Below are 18,678 nucleotides of genomic sequence, written 5' to 3' on the forward strand. Positions count from 1 at the left end.
AGTACCTTGTTTCAGTGACAGTTGATAAATCCACAATTTCTAAATGGAGGAAAGATTGCCACACGTTGAGTCTTCGCTAAGCAACCATTATCCCAGGGTTCTCAGGCACTCTTGTCATTACAATGCAGAAACCCATAGTCTGTAATTATAGGAGATGTAACATGTATTATTTCTTAGAGAACTTGTGGTCCCTCATTTAAAACAGAGTGCTTACTTTTTAAACTTTTATGCCCAAATCTATTTGTTCGTTAGAATCAGTACTAAAAATTGAAGGTTTTATTGGTCACACAAGTATATCCTGTAGAAAGAAAAAAATAATCAAGATTTTTGGAAAACATTTATGGTATTTTTGCTATTGAGAAAAATAAATATGATACAGAAGTATAAAATAAAATGTTCACAACTTGTACTGATTTCTTTAAAAAGATACTGACTTGGTTAATATTCCCTGAGTAAAAATATCTTTACTGTAAACAACAGATGCTTGAGTTCCTATGTGCAGACTGAAACCACAGGTAGGAAGATTACATTTGAGTTGAATTCTACACCTCTGACTAGAAATGTGAAATATACTTCGTATTTGTACTAAATAATATCCTTTCACAGACTGATTTAAAAAGGAATTGCCTCTTCCATTAAGTTTCAAATTGCAAAGTTACAAAACATCTGAAAATTCATTTTAATCATCATTTTCATTATTGCAATTTCATCAAAGATAATTGTAGATAATAAAATGAATGAATTTGAGTTTTATCTGCTCTTTCTCCTCTGTATTTGGTTTTATAACCTACTCCCCAGCCTCCTCTCTCCCACAACGGATATGGGAACTAGTTAACAGTGACCAACAGAAGAAAACCTGAGAGAAAAAAGGTCTTGGGAGATTGATGAAGCAGATAATTAGCTTCTAAGTAATTAAGATTTTGACTATTCCTAGCACAAAATTTATTACACCTGAGAAACTTGAAAGAGCCTACCCATAGGAATAATCTTGTCTGTTTGGTAACATTTCCCTGCTTAAGAATTTTACCTCAGAAGTTTATTCATTTTATATTATTTGCTTCTGTGAGTCCATCGAGACTCCAAGATGATCAGTCTTTCAAGGTCGTTATTCTTTCCTTCGAAATTGCATAGCTATAAAATATAATCGTTTCAATCCCCTGCTGAACATTGCCTTTGAAACTTACCAATTCTCAAATATTTCCAGCCATTTTTCAATTTCTGCACTTTAAATTTTTAAAAGTTATAGCATTTGAAATGAATAAGAACACTGTAAATACATTTGGTATCCATTTATTAAAAATGATTTTTTTTTCTGTTCTTACGCTTTTGCCAATGTACCTTTCCATATTATCCTTTTTGCATCGTACTGCAAAAGACCTTTTTAAATTTTTAAAAAGCAAAGATGTAACATTGATGACTAAGCCATGGTCTTTTCAGTCACCTCATAATGCGTGTGAAAGCTGGACAACGAAAAAGGAAGACAGAATTGATTCATTCGAGCTGTAGTGCTGACAAAGAATATGGACTGCCAGAAGAACAGGAGACCTGGTGGCACAGTGGTTAAGTGCTTGGTTGCTAACCGAAAGGTCTGCAGTTAGTATCCACCATTCGCTCCATGGGAGAAAGATGTGGCAGTCTGCTTCCGTAAAGATTTACAGCCTTGGAAACCCTACAGGACAGTTCTACTTTGTCCTATAGGGTTGCTATGAGTCGGAAACAACTCAGCGGCAATGGGTTTGTTGTTGTTGGGCTTTTCTTTCCTTTTTTTTTGTTAGTGAGGAGAACAAGCAAATTAGTTTTAGAAGAAATACAACCAGGATGCTCCTTAAAAGAGAAGATGGTGAGACTTCAGCTAGCTTACTTTGGACACGTCATCAGGAAAGACCAATTGCTAGAAAAGGACACTGTATTTCGTAAAGCAGAGGGTCAGCAAAAATGAGGGAAACGCTCGATGAGATAAACTGACGTAATAGCCACTACAATGGGCTCAAACATACCAATAATCATGAAGACGGTGCAGGACCTGCCAGTGTTTTATTCCGGTATACATAAGGTCGCCATGAGTTGGAGCCAACTTGACAGCAACCAACAACAACAACAACAAACAGCCCCTTAATAGTCTCACTCAACACATTTTAACTAGTACAGCCTTACATTTTGTAGAAGAAACTAGTGGAGGCTTGTATTGTCTCAGTGCAGGATTGTACACTGATGATGAGGTGCCCACACATAGTCCCTGCTTCAAAACTTCCACTTCGCATGGCTCCTCAGTATGCCAGTTACAGCAGCACCATTTCTCAGTTCACTTGTCTTTGGATGTGGTAGAGTAGCACAGAAGTGGCATTCTGAGGACAGCTTCCTGGCCTCTCTCTGCATGTAGCACATGGTTTTAGAGCTGGGAACTCAAGGAACTCTGACAAGCTCCTGATGATTTCTTCCTATACATATGCGACCTCTTCTTAGGCACAGGTGAAACCTATCAACTTAACATAGGCAGCTGAACACCTTTAACTAAGCAGTATATATGTTCTATGTAAATTAAACATACCTATAATATATGTTTGGATGAGGGACCTTTTGGAATTTGCAGACTGAGCTTTCCCACTAAATGAACACAACTATACACTACCACACTATCAACCATTTTATCAGAGACTATTCAATTGTCACATTGGAAAAGCCAACAAAGCTTTAATACAGAACAATACATGGACAGACGAAGAGAGGGAGGGAGTGTGGGTGGGTGGATGGATGGATGGATGGATGGATGGATGGATGGATGGATGGATGGATGGATGGATGGATGGATGGATGGATGGACAGGAAGATTCTGCAGCTATAGAAGTTTTAGCATGTGTAATGTGAAACATATAGTTGAAGAATCTGAACTCAAGTTCTAGCTCTCCCAATTCCTGGCATTGCTGTTTGGAACAAGTAGCTTAATCTCACTGGCACTCTGGGATCCTTATTTTAAAAGAAAGGTACCTATTCCGTATGGATTTATGGATATTAAATGAAATCATCCATGTTAAAAGTCACCACACTGACTCTCCAGCATAAATGAACTATCCACATTTTGTCCCACACTGGATGGTACCAAAAAGACCTTAAGCTCTTGAGCTATCAGGGTCCCAGACTAATGTTCTCCCCCAAATTTGGGATGCCACACCTCCGTATTATTAGCTTATCAACGCTCAAACCAAGAGATCATACTCGAGGGTAGGTTGGTAATTGTTGTTTACCATCCCATGATGCTCTAGGGCTCATATGTAAGAACCATTCTTAGGGATTGTTATTGAGGATTTGCTACCATTATGACGAAGAGGGAACAAAGATCCAAATGGTTGAAAAAAGGAAGACACAGATTATTCAAAATTTCCAGATGCCAAAAAGACAGGTTGATCTATTGTGGGCTCTGTGAGGGCTTTCAACACTAGATGAAGTGTCAGAATTAATAACATAAGAATGAAGTGGAAGACTGCATGGAGGAAAGGCAGGACAGGCTATTAGATCAAATGACACATTAAAGTACAGATTCATCCAGGGGGTGGATCACAAGTCAGACAGCTCTAAAATAAGCTGATAGAGAAATGCTGGAAGCAAAGGCTATTTATTACATAAACGAAGACACATGCATCCATCCACACCCACACATAAGCATAGTTTCTCTTTCTTTCCTATTTGAAGATCCTTTGTAAGAGACTAATGCATTAGGAAAGAACATATCATGAATCCGAAACAGAATGAAAAAAAAAAAAAATGTGAAGGAACACCATCTGGTAGTTAATAGAGATGAACATTAACACTTTATGTATCTGCATCTGGACATACCAAGATGTTCTGATCCAGCTGTTTGCACCAAGGGCAATGCAAAGTAGTATGGCTTTGATTTGCTTTGGTGGCAGTTCCATATCCATGTATTTTAAGAGTGTTGTGTTTTGTTTGTTTTTAATGATTTTTTATTTGTAGATTCCAACAAATACTCATGCAAAACAGATGGTATCACTTTGCCTTTTTCCCCAGCTAGGACCCAAATTATAAATCTGTTCAATGTAGTATTTATTTATGTAGCTAGCATCAAACTAGTTAACGCTAGTGATAACCGTGTAAACACCAGTTGACTAACCAGTGTCAAGCTAATGTTTAACTAGTGTCAAACTAGAAATTTAGCCTTGTGACTCTGTTTTTCCACTGTACTTTACTGAATCTAATAATTAAAGAATATTAAATTTCTTCAACTTTCAAAATAAATGCATTGTATTATACTGATGGTCCTCTAACACTTTATATGGATCAAACATACCAATGATCATGAAGATGGTGTAGGACTGGGCACTATTTTGTTTGGTTTTACATAATTAGCTTTTAAGTAATTAAGATTTGGCATTTGATTTTATTTCATATCTTTGCTGTGGTGTATGGATTTATGTACCTGCCAATTCCCAAGACAGAGCAATAACTCACACTTACTTTGTATTTCTGAAATCAGTATAGGTCTCGTAGTTGGTGGAATCTGTCACCTGAGAGGTTCCAGAAAGTCCCAGATTCAATGAACATGAAGTAGAGAGAGCATAGACCTGGAAGTCAGAAAGATGTGGGTTCACATCCAAGATGCATTCTCCACAAGTTCTTTGATTCCCAAAATGTTAATTAATCTTTGAAAACTCAGTTTTCTGATCTGTAAATTTTTCCACTGCATACCTGCAGGACTCTCATGGGTATTAAATGAGATAAGCTTAATATAACAATGTGTTTTAGGCATGTGGCACATGGTAAATAAATGGTAGTTTCTTACCCTTTCTTACCTCCTCAACCTGAAATTCTACCATGGGATCACTTATTTTGTTTTTAAAGATCATTCAGTCTTTGTGCTCTGTAAAAAGTCGACTTCTTCCAACAAAGTATTATGTATATTTTTATCAACTACCCACTAACATCTCAGTAAGTCCCTGGGGGAAACAGAAAATAAAAAAGAGATGGATGAGTGGCAGAAGAGAAAGGGGTCATTGAAGGACATGCAGGAGTACTTCAAATGAAAGTTTATCCACTTGACAGGCTTCCCTTTTTCTTTTAGCCAACTCTGCCTTCAGTATCCTTAGAAAATTAGATACGCACAGTGAAGATAATACCTGAAAACATTTGGACAGACTGTGACAATAATAATAATAGCAGTTAATAGTTACCTAATGCATACTTTCTGCCAGGAAATGGGAATTTGCACATTTTCTCTTCATGTCTCTCAAAACTTTGAGATATTTTGTAACCTGCCCACAGGCACACTGTGAGTGTTGGGGGGAAGATGCAAAACAATCTCCAATCCAGAGCCTGAGTGCTGAACTACACACACACTGCAGGAAAAATTAAGACTTTATTAATGTAGAGTCCAAGAGAAGAGCCTGATGTGCCAACTGCTTACAAAAACTTTTCATCCACTGCTTGTCGTGGTAGTAGGTATACGGGGAGAAAAGTCAATTTGATAGAAGTAACATAAAAATTTGGTCAAAGGAATATATAACGTTGTCATTGAGAGTATGGTCTTTCCATTTGACTGAACTGAATTTAAATTCCATGCTGATTCCTTATTGGTTTTTTGCTTGTTTAGCTTTGCTTTTTTTTTTTTTAATTATATATATATTTGCTTTAAGTGAAAGTTTACAGGTCAAGTAAGTTTCTCATACAAAAATTTATACACACATTGTTATGTGACCCTTGTTGCTATCCCTGTAATGTGACAGCACACTTCTCTCCACCCTGGATTTCCTGCGTCCATTCAACCAGCTCCTGTCCCTTTCTGCCTTTTCATCTCTTCTCCAGACAGGAGCTGCCCATTAGTCTCATGTATCTACTTGAACTAAGAAGCATACTCTTCACGAGTATCATTTTGTGTCTTATAGTCCAGACTAATCTTTGGCTGAAGAGTTGGCTTCGGGAATGGTTCTAGCTCTGGGTTAACAGAATTTCCGGGGGCCATGTCTTCTGGAGTTCCTTCAGTCTCAGTCCGACCATTAAAGCTGGTCCTTTTACTAGAATTTGAGTTCTGCTGTTCGTTTATTTTGAAAAAATAATTTTACTCCTCTAAAGTTTGATTTTCTCTTCTGTAAAATGGGCATGATTGATGTATCAACAGCTGCAGTGGGTTTGTTGGGGACAATACAGAAGATATTGAATATTAAATAAGTGTTCAGTAATGATTGGTTATTATTTTCTAAAATGTGTATTTATTTTCTTTGTAGTACTCATTCTTTATTCCACTTTGCTCCCACTATGGCTTCTAGGCAGATTATCTCTGGGACCCTGACCTGAGGAAAACAGTTTAAGGAGTGGAATGGCATGTAGTAGAAGGCATTGGTGAAAGACTTTAGAAAAATAGTGAAGAATTAGATGCAAAACAATGGGACACAAATGAAAGCTATTTCAATTATTTTCTGCTAAATTAAATAACTCTTCTCTGGTCACTGCAATGGTTAAAATTGTGTGTCAGCTTGGCTGGGACATGATTCTCAGTGTTTATATGCAATCACCTCCATGATGGGATCTGCTGTGAGTAGCCAGTCAGTTGAAAGGGAGTTTCCTTGGGCAGGTGGCCTCCATCTGAATATAAATGGACATTCTTGCTTTTGCCTGCTCTGGATCCTGCAGCTGTCTCCTGCTTGTCTAACCTCCGGTTCTTGGAACTTGAGCTAGCAGCCTGCCAGTCTTAGGATTTGTCCATCTTCACGGCCTGTGAGCAAGAGCCCTGCTCTCCGACCTGCTGATCTTGGGTTCACCAGCCCCTGTGACTACGTGAATCAGGAGAAGCCTCTATCCTGATCCACAGGCTTGGGACATTCCAGCCTCTACAATCATGTGAGCTGTTCCCTTGATATAAATCTCTTTATATATATATTTATATCCTTTACTGATTTTTCTTCTCTAGAGAACCCAGCTGAGGACAGTCACAGAATATTTAAATTTGTTTACCTAGTTACTATTAGTAGTCATGACAAAAAAAAAAAAAATGCAAACATGGAAAAAAAATAAAGAAACCCATTGTGTTTTTTTTCAGTTAATCACTACTTACTCTGGACCGAGGTAAACATCCCTATTACTAGCTACTGTACTGCTCTTGAAGCCCTGGTGGCACAGTGGTTAAGAGCTCTGCTGCTAACTAAAAGGTCAGCAGTTTGAATCTACCAGCTGCTCCCTGGAAACCCTATGGGGCAGTTCTTAGTGTCCCAATGAGTTGGAATCACCCAACAGCAACGAATTTGGGTTTTTTTGGTACTGCTCTTGGGGCATTTGATTTGGATGTTACGTGGCTACCTTCTCTAAAATGTGATGTCTAAGATAAGAGAATTTGTTCATGTCCACTGAAATGTCTTAGACTGACTCTAGGCAATCTTTTTTTTTTTTTTAAATTACGTTTAAACTTCTCAGTGGACAGACTGTGGAATTTCTTCCCCCCCCCCTTTTTTTCTCTTAATTTTTGTACTGAAGAAGGACATGAATATCATTTCTTCAAGTAAAAAACAAACAAAAAAAACCTTTGCCATTGAGTCAATTCCAGCTCATAGCAACCCTATAGTAAAAGTAAATTTATTTTTGTTTTTTAAAAATTGCCATTAAGTGCAGGTACAGTATCATCGTTTTTCATCATTTCTTGTTTCTTAATTAAACTTTGTGGAGTGTCCCATGTGAACTGTCCTTAAAATTGGTACAGAGTTCATTTTTATTTTGACAGTTGATGCAACAGCCAAACAGACTTAATTGGCTCACGTGTAGCCAAGAGCTTGTATTTTGTTAAAGTGTGTTTGTTTTTTGGTGCCATGCCAATGATATAAATGATACTTTTTAAAATGAATTGATATTTTGAGTTTGGAGTCTTCTATTCACTTAAGGAAGTCCTGGCAGTACACTGGTTAAGCACTATGTCTCCCCTATGGGGCCATTCTACTATGTCCTATAAGGTCACTATGAGTCGAACTCAACTTGATGGCAATGGGTTTGATTTTTTGTTTTGGGGTATTCACTTAGGAGCTCGTATGTGAACCAAGGAAATCCTGGAGGCGTAGTAGTTAAGTGTTAAGGCTGCTTACCAAAAGGTTGGCAGTTCAAATCCATCAGGCACCCCTTTTAAACCCTGTGAGGCAGTTCTACTCTGTCCTATAGGGTCGCTATGAGTTTGAATCGACTCACCAGCAACAGGTTTGGTTTTTTGGTGTTTGCTTAAAAATCTTTACTCAGAAAAAAAGAGCAACTTAAATGAATAGTGAATAAAATAGAAAGCCCAGAGGAACGACGCAAAATGCTTAAGAATAAACACTGTATTTACCTCAGGCTGTTTTACAAAATCCTGCAGGTTTAATTGGGGCATTCAGTCAATGAGTCAATTACATGAGCAAGAGTCAGCAAATAAAAATGCGTCCTACTCTTTGACTCTAAATATGAAATGATAATTAACTTTTTAAATATTTAATATCGAAATTTTCCCAAATCATCCAGTCTACCAGTTTCCTTTAAAAATGTGCTATTTTGCTACCAATATTATCAGTATATAATATTGACATTACATATTTATGTCCAAAAACCAAACTCACTGCTGTCGAGTCGATTCCGACTCATAGCGATCCTGTAGGACAGAATAGAACTGCCTCATAGAGTTTCCAAGGAACGCCTGGCAGATTTGAACAGCTGACCTCTTGGTTAGCAGCCATAGCACTTAACCACTACACCACCAGGGTTTCCATATATTTATATAGCAATACATAATATCAATACAGTAATATTTTTATAATCTGTAATATATATCCAAACAAAGAAGAACTCTCTCGAATGATTCAAAAACTTCCATTCTAATTCTAATATTTACACATTTGGAAATGTTTGATATGGTTTCTTTATTACAAGATTCTGTGATCTCTATTCTGAGATTCTGTCTGGTAAAAAGTTATAAAAAAAATTTGAAGACAGAATATAAAAAGTTTGAGGAATAGCCTTTTAGCTCCTAGAAACTTGATGTTAAACCAACAAACTTTTATAAATATTGATTAAAACTTATCTAAATTTAAGCTTCTTTATTTTGACTTGGGAATTAGACTATGGTGAAAGATGATTATCTTTTAAAAATCATTTCTATTTTTGCCCATAATTCCAGCCTAGGCGCAGCGAATCTCATATGTATTTGTTCAGCCAACACTTTACGAAATGATTATTGTCCTTTCTATCAATTCTTTATCTATAATTTTTAACGTTTCAAATTCATTTTAAGGTTCAGCCAGAATTGGAGAATGAAAGGCACTAGATTACTTTTCTTATCCTTTAAGATGGAATATAGCAGGAAAATGTATCTCAGTATTGATATTTTATGTTTGCTTTTAATCAATAAAATATTTCCGTCACAATTTTGTCTCAATTTTGCTTCCGCTTTTTTTTTTTTCTTAGCCTCTTAGCTGGTGACATCACATTTTGTTTATATTTAAAAATTTATTTGGAAAAATACCATAAAAATTAAAAATATGAATAAAATGCACAGCTTAACAAATTAATTTACAAAACACACTACCTAAACCAAAAAGTAGAAGATGGCTCTCACTCCAGAAGATTGCAGCATGCCCCGACAAAATGCTGCCCCTAAATTGTAATCAATCTCCCAGCATCTATAGGAATCACTTTCTTGCTTTCCCTTGTAATTTTATCACTTAGGTGTATACTGCTAACCATGCAGTTTGTCTGTTTTGAACTTTATATAAACATGAATTAAACTGTACATAACCCCACCAAAACCCACTGCCGTTGAGCTAATTCCAACTCATAGCGACCCTATAGGACAGAGTAGAACCGCACCATATGGTTTCCAAGGAGCAAATGGTGAGTTCAAACTGCCAACCTTTTAGTTAGCAGCCTGAGCTCTTAACCACTGTGCCACTGGGGCCCCAAAGTGTACAAAGCATAATTTATATATAATAGGATGCTCTCTAGCAATAGAAATGAAAGAACTACAGCTACACACAAAACTGGATGTATCTCTTAAAAATACTGAACAAAAGAAATACTCAAAAGAATACATACAGTTTTCACACATTTGGGTTGCTTTCTAGCTGGGGCACAAGTTTCCTGGTACACATATGCACACATATCTGTTAAATATATGCCAAAGAGGGGAACTTCCAGGCCATCACGTATAGATATATTTAACCGTGTAAGTAAGGCCAGTTCTCCAACTGAAGGAAAGAGAGTTACCATTACTCTATATCTGCACAAACCATATATGTATATCCCAAGAAAAAGGACATTTTCTGACATACCACATTATAGTCTTCAGCATCTGGAAACTTAACATTGATGTAAACTTTTATGTAATCCATAGTCCATATTTAAATTTTATCAATTGTCTCAATAATATCCTTCATAGGCTTTTTTTTTTTTTTTTTGTAGCTTAGAATCTAACTCATATCCAGCACAGCATATAATTGACATGTCTCTATAGTCTTCTTCACTCTGAAACTGTTCTAAGCCATCCTCTTTGCTTTTTAGGTCTCAATAGTTTTGTAGAGTATAAGGCCAATTATTTATACTGTTCCAAAATTTAACTATTAAGAGTTTTGCAATTTTCAATTCTAGTATTTCCAGTTAGTTATCTTGCTTTTCTGCAATGTGTATAGACACATTCAGATTTTTGCTGAAAATTTTAACCTTGGACTCTTTGTCATCCATGAGCTTAATACACTTAATTGTTTTATAGAGAAAACTCCAATGTCTGATTCTTTGTGAATCTGTTTCCTTTGTCTGTTATCTGTGCCTGTTTTTTTATCTGTCTGTTGTCTGTTTTTTGTGCCTGGTCTTTGTGTGTGTGTGTGTGTGTGTGTGTGTGTGTGTGTGTGTGTGTGTGTGTGTGGTGGACAATGCATACAAAAATTTTGTAGAAATAATTTAAGGCTTAAGATGATTTTTTTTTTCCAGAATGTCTTTTAAGCTATAATACTTAAAATGCAAGAATTATCTCATTCAGTTTTCCTATTTACACTTTCAAAAAAAAGAAGGAATGCTATTATTGGAAACACTGTGATTTAGCAGAGACTAGCACTCTACATTCGTGCTGAAACAAATCCATTTCAAAATGTACAGCAGAAGGAACACAAACATTATTCTTGCATCTGATTCAACCAGAAGGTAGAGCCAATGAGAGGCAGCATGGGAGTGTGGTGCTCACATAGACCAGTCATTTTTAGGTAAAGTTAGGGCTGAGCTTGTAACTTCACTTAAATTTTGCAAAGGTGTTCCTTTTTGGTCACCTCTCCCTCAGCTTAGAATATCAGAGGGAGACCTATTTTCTGTACTGTTTTAAAATCTTCAATCTACTCTTAAATTTTTGGTTGTGGGGGAAGGGGTGGATTAGAAATATCCTAATATGACCATGTTACAAATAAGGTTTTGAGTCTTGTATTTCAGATATATATTCAGATATTCTCTTAAGGGAGAAGCTCTGGTGACAAAATGGTTAAAGTGCTCAGTTGCTAACTGAAAGGTCATGGGTTCGAACCCACCAGCTGCTCTACGGGAGAAAGATGTGGGGGTCTGCTTCCCTAAAGATAGCAGCCTTAGAAACTCTATGGGGCAGTTCTAATCTGTCCTATAGGGTCGCTTTGAGTCATAATTGACTTGATGGCAATGGGTTTTGTTTTGGGTTTTATACTCTTTAGGGGTCATATTAGGACCACAGAACAGCTCTTCCACTAGACTGGCTAACTCAGTACATATGCATTACGCATCATCGTAAGAGCAAAGCTTTTATAAATCACCTCAGTCCACTCCTCCTCTCTTGTGGAGTCCCAGATTAAAACACTGAGAATCAGAGTAAGAGAAAACAGAAGCAAATAGGAATGTAGCTGAGTGTAGAAAGTGACTCAGCTTCCATTGTTGTTGTTGTTAAGTGCCATGGAATTGGCTCCAACTCATGGCGACACTGCGTATAAAAGAACAAAACAGTGCCCGGTCCTGCACCATCCTCACAATCATTGCTATGTTAGCAGCCACTTATTGCTTGTTGCAGGACCATGTCAGTCAGTCTCATTAAGGGTCTTCCTCTTTTTCTCTGACCCTTATTTTACCAAGCATGATGTCCTTCTCCATGGGCTGGTCCCTCCTGATAACATGTCCAAAGTGCATGCCACAAAGTCTTGCAATCCTTCTAAGGAGCATTCTGTCTGTACTTCTTCCAAGATATATTTGTTCATTTTTCTGGCAGTCCATCCAGTACCATAATTCAAACATATCAATTCTTCTTCAGTCTTATTCATTCATTGACAAGCTTTCGCATGCATATGAGGTGATTGAGAATACCAAGGCTTGGGTAAGTTGCACCTTAGCCCTTAAAGTGACACAACTTCCGTTAATATCTAGAAAAGTTATATTACAGGCTTTCCTTTGTGCATAGACTCTTTTATTCAGAGAAGGCACTTCCCTGTAAAATGATTTAGGGGTACCAGGAAGCTCTTTGTAGTTCAAAGTACTGTTGATTATAAATTCTTTGGATTAAGTAATTATATATTTTATATAATATTCACATCTTCAAATGAATTAGTTTATAGTTTAACCTCAAGGCTCTATTTTTAAAATAAGTGAAATCAGCAACAGTGAAGAGTTAGGAGTTCCTATTGTGGATAAAAGATCCCTGGGTGGTACAAATGGTTTATGCATGACTACTAAGGCAAAAGTTGGCAATTTGAACCCATCCAATAGCACCTTGAAAGAAAGGTCTGGCAATCTGCCTCTGTAGAAGCTTACAGCCAAGAAAACCCTACGGGGTGGTTTTACTCTGTAACACATGGGGTCACTATGAGTTGGGGCCAACTCAATGGCAACAGTTTTGGTTTTTTTGGTTAGCAGCTGTAGCTCTTAACCATTATGCCACCAGGGTTTCTGAGAAAGAAGAAGGGGTACCAATATTATGAAATCTAGTCTGTAGATTAAAATAAACTTTGTTGAAACATTTTGCAAAACGACTTGGCAATATAATGCACCATATAAAAATTGAAATTACAAAGTTTTTCTTATTTTCAAAACAGTATTTTCTGCAACCATTGGTGTATTATAGAAAGTTTTCATCATTTCCCCATGTGAAAGAGGTTCTCGTTTTATTCTAAGTATCTTTCTGTCAGTTTTTCTATTGACCTATGCCATTAAATAGAAGTTTTTAGAGTTTTGTAGATGAGCTGAAACTATTTTTACTTCATAAAAGAGACAATGAAAGATAATTATGCCTTACTGTGAAACTGCTTAATGCAAGCAAGGTATTTTTTATGCAGTATGTTTCTATTCCTGGGATAAAATATACGTAGAGATGCATTAGCGTGGGTTTGTAAAAACATGAGTTACAGGAACATAATGGAGGAAGCCAGCAACTCCATATCTTCATGGCATCTTCTATATTTCAGCAGATTAAAGACTGAATGTGAACAATAAAATTTTAAAATGTTCAAAAGTCAGTATAGGAGAATATCTTTAATGAACTTGAGGTAGGGGAGGATTTTTAAACTGGAAGCAGAACAAGCACAGATACCAAACAAAACAAATAGATGAATCTGACAACATTAAAAACCAAGACTAGTCTATCCAAATCCACGTAAAGATGGTGAAAAGAAAGCCTAGAGATGTTATTTGCAACATACATAACTGCCAAAGGATTTTCAAGATTACTTAAAGATTTCCTGCCAATCAATTTTAAAGATGAAAACATAAATAGACCTACAAAAATTTCAGGTAGAAAACATGAAGAGGTATAGATGAGGAAACTGAAATGGCCCACCTAAACATAAAACTTAGGACAAGTACTCAAGTACTCACTAGCAGCCAGGGAAATACAAACTAAAACTCCATGTAAGTACTATTTCTCATCCAACAGTTTGGCTTTTTTTTTTTTTTTTTCCAGTTTTACAATATCAAGCTTTGGTGATGATAAAAAGCAACAGTAACTCATTTACTGCAGCTGGAGATGTAAACTGAAATGCAACCACTTTAAAAAGCCTTTCTGGCATTGCTTGATAGAGTTGAACAAGCCCTTAGTCCAGTGGTTTCTAAACTTTGAAGCTCATTGGAGTCACCTGGAGGACTTTTACAAAGGATGCCAGGCTCCACCTCAGACATTCTGACTTAATTTGTATGGACTAACACTTGGACACTGGGATGTTTAGAAGCTTCCTCGGTGATTTTAAGGTACATTGATGTTTGGGAACCACTGCCATTACAATGGAGAAGCCCTGGTGGCACAATGTTTAAGCGCTCAGCTACTAACCGAAGGGTTGGTGGTTCAAACTCACCAGCTGCTGCACAGCAAAGAGCAGTGACAGTCTGCTTTCATAAAGATTACAGCCTTGGAAACCCTATGGGGCAGTTCTACTCTGTCCTATAGGGTCGCTATCTGTTGGAATCGACTCGAAGGCAATGGGTTTGCTATTACAATAACATAGGCCCCCGTCTATAAAGTACATACCCAGAAAATATAAAAGAGTTCATAGTATCAATGTCATGATAGAAAAATCCTGAAAACAGTCAAAATGTACATCAATTTAGAATGGATAAATAATTGTGGAATATTCAATAAAACAAAACAAGTGAAACACAACTTCATGTATTAATAGTGTTGACTCTTAGAAGAATAATGTTGAGTGGAAGAAGTATGTCTCAGGAGACAAATACAATTCCAGTTATATGGTGTCTAAAATATGTATTAGTATAGAAAGTTTTCATTGAGGATGCAGACCCGAATAATGAAAAAGTTAGAAAACATAGGGAGTGATTGCTACAGATTTCAGGGTCACGGTTGCTTCTGAGAGGAGGGGAAAAAAGGTGGTCAGTGAATGGATCATGTAAGCTGTACTTAATGTTCTTTGCCTTGCCCTGGTGATAGATACACAGCCGTTAATTTCATTGCCACTCTTTACCTTTGTTTACACATTTTCTATACTTTGTATATCAGTTATATTTCACAATGATTTTTTAATAAATTACTGTAGAGATTTTAAACAGGAGAGTGACAAATAGGTTGTTTGTGTAATAACCATCACTCTGGCTACTAAGTAGAACATAGATCAGTGGGGTGACAAGAGTGGACAGGGTACAATTGCAAAAGGTACGAAAAGAAGCTGGATAGTTTAGGCTAATTAGAGCAAGGTCTAAGACACATGAGTTAAGGAAATACTCAGGATTTAATGATTCAGGAAATGAAACCAATAAGAATGAGAGGGCTGGTAATGACACAATGGAAAGTCAAAGATCTGTCACAATGTTGAATCACATGAAAAAAACTTATATCCGTTACTAAAGTAGGAAATGAAGGTGTAATAAAAATCTTCACCAGTAAATACAAAGATCACAATCTCTGATGTGAACATGTTAAGAAGACTCAACTTTCTTAGGTGTATGAAAGGTAGCTATGTAAAATGGCTGGGTCTCAGGAGAAAGGGATGGGTTGGATATATTTTTGAGGGCCATCAGTATATAGATAAATGTAACTGTGGCTAAAGAAAAAAATTGCATATCATAGTGTAAAGTAGAAGAGGACATTGTTGACTTAAGACCTGAGGAAGCAAATAAAGGAGGTCTGGGCAGAGAAAGAAGGCTGAGAAGGCATGCTACAGATCTCAAAAGAACACCAATGGGGCATTTCAAAGATGTGGAAATAATATGCATGTAGTACCAGCATTCACTTCTGCTTATTACATTATTAAGTTCATTTAAAAAAATAAAGAAAATCTACATGAAGACCAAAGAAAAATTGATGCCTTTGAATTATGGTATTGGCAAAGAATATTGAATATACCATGGCCTGCCAAAAGAACAAACAAATCTGTCTTGGAAGAAGTACAGCTAGAATGCACCTTAGAAGTGAGGATGGCGAGACTACATCTCACATACTTTGGACATGTTATCAGGAGGGATCAGTCCCTGGAGAAGGACATTATGCTTGGTAAAGTAGAGGGTCAGCGAAAAAGAGGAAGACCCTCAATGAGATGGATTAACACAGTGGCTGCAAAAATGGGCTCAAGCATATCAATGACTGTGAGGGATTAGTTCCTGGAGAAGGGCATCATGCTTGGTAAAGTAGAGGGCCTGTGAAAAAGAGGAAGAACCCCAATGAGACGGATTGACACAGTGGCTGCAACAAGGGCTCAAGCATAACAATGATTGTGAGGATGGTGCAGGACCAGGCAGTGTATCATTCTGTTGTACATAGGGTTACTGTGAGTCAGAATTGACTCCATAGAACTTAACAACAACAACATGTGAATTATGATATTGGTGAAGAGTATTGAATATACCACAGACTGCCAGAAGAACAAGCAAATCTGCCTTTGAGGAAGTACAGTCAAAATGCCTGAGAAGCAAGAGTGGGAAGACTTCATCTTATGTACTTTGGACAAGTTATCCCGTAAAAATGCATTTCAGTGGAATCGATTCCCACTCATAATAACCCTATAGGACAGAGTAGAACTGCCCCATAGGGTTTCCAAGGAACAGCTGGGGGATTCAAAATGCTGACATTTTGGTTCACAGCCGAGTTCTTAACTACTTTGCCACCAGGGCTCTGGACGTATTATCTGGAGGCACCAATCCCTAGAGAAGGATATCATGCTTCACATGCTTGGTAAAGCAGAGGGTCAGCAAATAAAGAGGAAGATCTTCAATGAAATGGATTGACAAGTGGCTGCAACAATGGGCTCAAGCATAGCAACGATCATGAGGATAGTGCAGGACAGGCCAGAGTTTCATTCTGTTGTTGCTATGAAGCCAACTTGATGGCACCTAACAACAATATGTGGTCCTGGGCTAATACAAGCCAGTGGCTAAAAGTAGGAGACGCATTTAGTAACACTTTTTGAAAATAAGGAAACCCGTCACTGAGAGTTTAAAATGAAAATTTATAAACTCTCTTATAAATCAGTTATTTGTTATTAGTCAAGGATTTTAAGGGAATCAGAAAACATAATAATTGCATAAAACTTTCATGACTGTCTTGAATTCTGATAAACATTAGCAGATACATTTAATTTTATAGTATTTCCATGGCACATTTTAAAAAATATTATAGAAATTTATAGGAAGTCCTGAAAGTTCAACATATTCAGTTTGTCACTGACATTGTAAATAGTAAGCAGGGAAAGTTCAGACATTCTTTCAAACAGGAATATGTAAGTATTTGAAAGTGAAAAAGAAGTGGCCTGAAGAGTATGAGAAAATAAGTAGAAATTGGCAAACTATCTCAATCAATGAAAACCAAAAAAGATAATATTATTTTCTTCCAGGTATTCCTTCTTTAAAATGTCAAAAAATCTGTCATATGGTGATAATTTCATATTACAGATAGGAACAATGATGCTTATGAGGTTTAATCATCGATATCCTAGGCATTAGTGAGCTGAAATGGACTAGTATTAGCCATTTTGAATCAGACAATCATATGGTATACTATGCCAGGAATAACAACTTGAAGTGGAAGCCATTGCATTCATTGTCAAAAAGAACATTTCAAGATCTATCCTGAAGCACAAGGCTGTCAGTGATAAGATAATATCCATATGCCTACAAGGAAGACCAATTAAGTCAAATATTATTCAAATTTATGCACCAACCACTAATGCCAAAGATGAGGAAATTGAAGATTTTTACCAACTTCTGAAGTCTGAAGTTGATCAAACATGTAATCCAGATGCATTGATAATTACTGGTGATTGGAATGCAAAAGTTGGAAACAAGGAAGAAGGAACAGTAGTTAGAAAATGTGGCCTTGGTGATAGAAACGACGCTGGAGATCTCTTGAAAGAATTTTGCGAGACCAATGACTTCCTCATTGCAAATACATTTTTTCACCAACATAAATGAAGACTAAACATGTGGGCCTCATCGGATGGAATACACAGGAATTAAATTGACTACATCTGTGGAAAGAGACAACGGAAAACCTCAATAACATCAGTCAGAACAAGGCCAGGGCCTGAATGTGGAATAGACCATCAATTGCTTATATGCAAGTTCACGGTGAAGCTGAAGAAAATTAGAATAAACCCACGAGAGTCAAAGTATGACCTCAAGTATATTCAATCTGAATTTAGAGACCATCTCAAGAATAGATTTACTCATTAAACACTGATGACCAAACCAAACAAGTTGTGGAATGACATCAAGGACATCATACATAAGAGGTCATTAAAAAGACAGGATAGAAATAAAAGATGAAAATCAATGTCAGAGGAGATGCTGAAACTTGCTCTTGAACACAGGGTAGCTAATACAAAAGGAAGAAAAGATGAAGTAAAAGAGCTGAACAGGAGATTCCAAAGGGAGGCTTGAGAAGACAAAGTATTATAATGAAATGTGCCAAGACCTAGAGTTAGAAAACCAGAAGGGAAGAACACACTTGACAATTCTCAAGTTGAAAGAACTGAAGAAAAAATTCAAGCCTCGAGTTGCAATAGTGAAGGATTCTGTAGGGAAAATATTAAATGACACAGGAAGCATCAAAAGAAGATGGAAGGAATACACAGAATCACTGTACCAAAAAGAATGGATTGATGTACAACCATTTTAGGAGGTACCATATAGTCAAGAACCTGTGGTATGGGAAGAAGTCCAAACTGCACTGAATGCCCTGGGAAAAAAACAAGGTTCCAGGAATTGATGGAATACCAATTGGGATGTTTCAAC

The 18,678-nt window shown here is 36.9% G+C and overlaps 1 protein-coding gene across 9 annotated transcripts in view; it reads left to right on the top strand.

The window, feature by feature from the left end:
- Positions 1-18,678, top strand: part of CCDC102B (coiled-coil domain containing 102B) — a 453,215-nt gene that overhangs the window by 411,642 nt on the left and 22,895 nt on the right. The window lies entirely within an intron of this gene.

The sequence above is a fragment of the Elephas maximus genome, chromosome 11 (genome assembly GCF_024166365.1).
Source record: "Elephas maximus indicus isolate mEleMax1 chromosome 11, mEleMax1 primary haplotype, whole genome shotgun sequence".
Lineage (NCBI taxonomy): Eukaryota > Metazoa > Chordata > Mammalia > Proboscidea > Elephantidae > Elephas > Elephas maximus.